Here is a 6,362-nt window from a genome sequence, read left to right on the forward strand (position 1 = left end):
AAACCCCCCACAAAACAACAACAACAACTCTAAAGTTTAAAGTTCAGCTAATTGCATTTAATACCAATTTAAACTCTAATCATTTTCAATTAATTGCAATTAACATGCAACTAAGTGTCTGAAAACATTAAAACAATATACTTAAGTGTGAACTGAATATAAGATCTTAGATATTTTTCAGAAAGATCTGTTCATAGAGTGGCGAGTGTGTTTTTTAAAGTAGTTAATTGTTTGTTAATTGTTTTCTTTCTCTTTTTTTCTTACAGTAAAAGCAATACAGTAGGCGGTTCGTTCCGTGTCTTTGCTGTTAGAGAGTGAGACGGCACTGACGACACACAAAAGGTCACTGATTTGCTCTCAAAAGTCAGGACATATCAAAGGAAATGCAACACTTCGGACTCTGTCTTTGGGAGGAAAGAGACATTTACAGAAGACCAAAGGATCTGTCAAAGTCTGCTAGCTCAATCCATGGGCTTCCAGGGGTTTTATATACAATTGTGAATAACATTTTTAAGCACACATGCAACTCTTAACAAAATGCAGTGTGGTAGAAATGGTATTTTAACAGCGGTGCTGGTTTTAATCGTTGTTTTTGTTTTTTAATCGATGAAGTCAGTTTATTTTTTGATTATATTCTATTAGTTTTAAATACATGCAAAATCTCTAATTTCCATACAAAATGCATATTGATTACACTGTATTTAATCTGTACAGATATTTTGTCGATTTGTCAGACTTCTTGTGTGTTTCTCATTTTTTGCTGGAAAAGAGCGCAACAATCATCACCTACTTTTTTTGCTTCAAGAATTATTTAAGATGAATCACAAAATTACAAACCTATTATGAAAATATAATTCCGAGCTCAGAGCTCATGGTACGTCTGTCTCAAACGTTTATGCTTTATTGTTAAAATCAACTTCTTTATGACGAAAATGAGTGCGGATTTTAACTTCCGGAAACTTTTGCGCTCTGTTGCAATAGTAGTTGAGTGTGTTTACAGAGCAGTAGGGGGGATTTATTGGACCTGAAGTGGGCAAACAGATGCTTCACAGAGAAATGGCAAAGAAAAAGAGGCAAACCTCCAAGCAAAAGAAACCTTCCCTTCATAATGCATGCAAGCCTTCCAGAGTCAACACTACTCAGACATTATGGTAAAGGTGCAAAAACATTGCAACAATGTTTAATCCCAGGAGAATTCAGTCACAGAGTGCATGTTTAGGCTCATCTTTCATCATGGTACCTTCATTTATGTTATTTATATGCCTCCTTCAACTCCTGCTCAGAGCTGCAAATTCTGTGGAACAGAACCAAATATTTATGAATGTGACACATGATATATGCCCACTTAAGACTGAAACGTCTGCCAGAGTCTAACATGTTCCTGTTTGGTTAAATGCTATACAAAACCCAGCGTTAATCATTACTGCCAAAAGCAGTCTCATTAGAACTTTAACTTTATTTTTTATTTCGCACGGAATGAAACCCAAGTGCACAGTACCGACCAAACACAGATTTTTAAAAATCACATTATGCTGCAACGTAATAGAAAGGTACTTAAGCTGAAAGTCATGCCTCTGTGAAGAAAGTATGTCAACTTCTTATCTTAATGCATATTTCTTAGCTGGATAGTGTTTATAGAGTCCCGGATTTAGATCAAATGTGGATGTTCTTCTATGAAATAAGGGCCGTTGAGGACAATAATCCCTTTGAAGGCCTCTGTGTTGCTGCTTTTTGCTTTTCACCTACTTTTATTTTCTTTGTAACTTTCTTGAAGTGTTACCTCAGTCCTGTTGCAGCAATATATTTGCGTATTAATGTCTTTAGGGAAATCATAAATGTTTGTACAGTACAATGGTTTGTGTAAATATTCAGATTTGTGCTTTGTTTTCAAGTCAGTAATGTAAAAGTATGAAAGCGTATGTCATCTGTGCCTTTTTAAAGCCAGAGGATAATTGTTTTTGCACAAATTAAAAATTAAGACTATAAAATCTATGATACTGAGAGAATGTCTGTCTTTCGCTTTATAAAACATGTATTTAGGTTACTGGGTTTTATACTGTTCATCAAATGGGACACATCTTTATTTTACCACGTGAAATCAAAACCATATCAAAAAGTCCCCTAGACCACCCAAGCACTGGTCGACTCTTCATACACCACTTTTCAGTCAATAAAGAATAGTAGGAGTATACATATTTCAGATTATTCAATATAAATGATGTAGACTTCAGTCAGGGTCATCAGTGGATGCATTTCATGTTATAAAATTAATTATTGGTACAAATACTTGAAAGCAAGTACTTGTTGGAAGAGAGATACACTAAATGAGGCCTGTCCATGTCTGAGACAAACAGTTCTTAGCAAGAATGCACAGCAAAATCCCCAGAGTTAAATCAACTCTCCTCAGAGTACATATTGTCCCAATCTACAGAGTGTTAAAGTAACACTGAAGCCGAGTTAAAGTTAATGGGATAATTAAGCAATTAATTAATTGATGAGTGAGCATTAGTAAAGAAGACTCACTGTTAACAATGTTGAAGATGAACAACTACTGCTCAGGCTTTTAGGCATGAAAACGTATTACATAATCTTCAACAGTGGTAACTCTGCTTCAGTGTTACTTTAACACTCTGTAGATATTGGGACAATATGTACTCTGAGCAGAGTTGATTTAACTCTGGGGATTTTGCTGTGTGGCAGTTAGGCTCTTAGCCAGAACACATTTTCACTGAACAGTTTATAAAACAGGTTGTCTAAGCAAATGGAGATGCATGTTTTATGTCACAAACCGGCACAGTATAAAGCATGACAAAAGATGCACTTTATTATGAAACTTTGAATCTGCACTTTTGAAAATGCACTGTTTAAAAGAGTACTTAAAGGCAGGGTATGTGATTTTTCAAAAACACTTTAGAAAACTGATTCGGGCCGAATAGCAAAACAAACTTGTAACCAATCAGCAATAAGGGGCGTGTCTACTCGTGATGTGGAGGAGAGAGCTTTCAGTGCATGTTACTCTGCCTTTAAGTGTTAAGAATCATAAAAGTCTCTTTATGTACACATAACTGGCTGGTATTTTTTTTTTAAATATACTTTTAGAATTAAAAGTACACATTCAATACTATTCAGCACAATTCTTTTTCACAAGGGTAAGAGAATCAAAATTGGCAGTCACTTGATGGAAGAAAGTCATATTAAGCAGACGCCCGCATGGACAGGTTGCACGATAAAGGACATTTTGGTAACCCTAAAGGGTTATTAGGGAATCATATCCACTATTAAGTTGCTTATTAGCATGCATATTAGCATGTTGACTGTTTATTAGTACTTATAAAGCACATATTAATGCCTTATTATGCATGACCATATTCTACATCCCTTAACCCTACCCCATACCTAAACAAAACTGCTACAAAAACTACCTTATTATCAATAAGCAGACACAGTATTTAGGAGTTTATTGAGGGGAAACTGTTGAAGGAGAACATAATCTGGACATACAGTAAAATGCAGGAATGACATAATGTTGAACTGTGCTGCATTACTCTTCAGCCCTTTAATCTGTTCTTCCTCATGTCATGATGGAGACAAGAAGGAATTCGCCAGGTTTACCATAATGGCCACTCTGAATGTTTAGAACATGCTGACACTTCAGGCCGGCGTTTATTGAGCAGCTGTTGCGGAAAGTCAAGTACTTGCTGTTTAAAGATACTCTCTTGAACATTACTGACATGCATAAGAACCGTGTTGGGTCAAAAACCCTTCTGTGATGACGACTGTATGTGCAATAGTTAATGCGAGCTCTCTTTAATATCTCCAGTTCTATACAACAATGCGAGCAAACGTAGACTTTTTCCACAAGTTCCTTTTTTTCTCCTCTGTTTTTCCCCACTAAATACAGGGTTGATCTATTGTAATGTCAAACAGCATTTCAAGGTCTTGTGGATTAGAGGGTTATGTATTGTTGTTTTGAATTGTGACTTTAATGATTACCTATAATCAGTGTCTGAAATCCCACCGCCGACTATAAATGTTTCATTTTGGTCTCTATAAATCTTTCAGCTGTAATTAAAGAGAGCTGTTGGCATTCTTACCCTGGCGTTTCACACTTGCTTGTGCTTCCTCACCAACATGTGTTTTAAAGCTAAAAGACATTTCTAGGACATGACATTTGGTAATTGTATGAGTCATTCAGGTCATCGGAATTGGGACAGATTCTTAAAGGTGATATGTATTGTTTCTGCAAAAAGATGAAAAAGAGAAAAAAAGAAAAGATAAAAAAACGAGGACTGATGTCATCTTAAATAGTGAACACAAATTCAAAGTTCTCTATCTATCTATCTATCTATCTATCTATCTATCTATCTATCTATCTATCTGTCTGTCTGTCTGACTATCTGTCTGTCTGTCTGTCTGTCTATCTATCTATCTGTCTGTGTGTCTGTCTGTGTGTCTGTCTGTCTATCTATCTATCTATCTATCTATCTATCTAGTCTATCTGTCTGTCTGTCTGTCTGACTGACTATCTGTCTGTCTGTCTGTCTGTCTGTCTGTCTATCTATCTATCTATCTATCTAGTATATCTGTCTGTCTGTCTATCTATCTATCTATCTATCTAGTCTATCTGTCTGTCTGTCTGTATGTGTGTCTGTCTGTCTGTCTGTCTGTCTGTCTATCTATCTATCTATCTATCTATCTAGCCTACTATCTATCTAGTCTATCTGTCTGTCTGTCTGTCTGACTGACTATCTGTCTGTCTGTCTGTCTGTCTGTCTGTCTGTCTGTCTGTCTGTCTGTCTGTCTGTCTGTCTGTCTGTCTGTCTGTCTGTCTGTCTGTCTGTCTGACACTCTATCTATCTATCTATCTATCTATCTATCTATCTATCTCTAATATATATAATTTCAAAATGTACAAAAAAATGGCCAAAAAATATGTTTAAAATAAATTAGTTTCAAAACATATTTTTGAAAGCAAACATATATTTACATACATTACTAACATATTTTTTAAAAGCTTTTAAAATATTATTTTGCCACATTTGAAGAAAAACCTCATTCGTTGTGAACATATAACACATTTGAATAAACAGCAGCAAGCAACATACTTTACAATGTAAAAATTACAATCTTACAATATATATATAAAAAATTATACATTATGAAATCCTTTTAAATCTAGTTTTGATCTAGGCTATTCCATGCCCATTTGAATTTAGCCTATATGTTTTTTTTTAGTTTATCAACTGTATTTTCTCGAACTTTTCCTGCTTTCTTTCACCACAGCTGCAGTGCCCTACTTCAGGATCATGTGATTATTTGATTGAGCTTGCGACTTGAGTTTTTGACACTTCAGCAATGGAAAATGGCATTTAGGATGACTCAGAGACATTAATTCACATGTTATGGTTACAAACCCACTGCTGTGCATGATGGAAACAATCTAGCCAAACACAACAGTCAGCAGTCTCCTGTGAACCATAGAACAAAACCGTTTCAATTCAATCGTTTATTAGCTCAGTTGCCATAAGACCACAGGGTTACTAATTTCTGGATAGACGAGAATAAACACCGCCAAAGCTCCAGGGAAGTTTGTTGTTCTGCACAAGAGAGATAGATGAGTAATCGCAGGATTTGCATCTGTATTTGTGAGGATTCTTGGAAAAGGAAAACTGGATCAACAGAGCCAATGCATACTTTTAAAATTATGAGGGGAACTGCAGTACTACGTTTGCCATATTGATTTATCTCAGAAGTCTGGTCTTTGTTTTAGTCTGTGTAAATTTTGAAAGTTTTTCCTCCAGTTTCAGAACTGATTATAAGATGGATTGATGATTTGGCAGAAGTGGGATAGACCAGGACTGTCATGGAGGAGGACACAAGATTAAATAGAACAGAACAGAAATGACGAGTCCTATGAACACTATGAACTCTGGAGAATGAGAGGAAGGAGGGGAGAAAGATCTGGTGATGCTGGAGAACAGGCAACTGGAGGAGTGTTAGTGGAAACTCAGATCTTTTCCTCCTTTCTGAATCATTCTTTCTAGTAAAAATTAGGTCATGTGGGATGACATGGGCACTGAAAGCCAATTATGCTATTTGGGATGGCACAGAAAATTATTTCAAAACTAATGATGAATTCTACTAAAAAGTATGAAAAAATATTTGTTGGACCGATTATTCAGCAAAGCACAAGGATAAAGCGATATTTTGAATGGACGTATCTAAAATAACAGTGCAATGGACATTTTTTTGTTATTGCAACTAATCCAGACACATTTAATGGTTTCACTGCACAGATGACATTCATCAGCATTTTACAACTTAACACAATTGTGTGTGGAATATATTAATAGCGTCAAATC

Source organism: Sinocyclocheilus rhinocerous, unplaced genomic scaffold (assembly GCF_001515625.1).
Source record: "Sinocyclocheilus rhinocerous isolate Xijiao unplaced genomic scaffold, SAMN03320098_v1.1 scaffold539, whole genome shotgun sequence".
Classification (NCBI taxonomy): Eukaryota; Metazoa; Chordata; class Actinopteri; order Cypriniformes; family Cyprinidae; genus Sinocyclocheilus; species Sinocyclocheilus rhinocerous.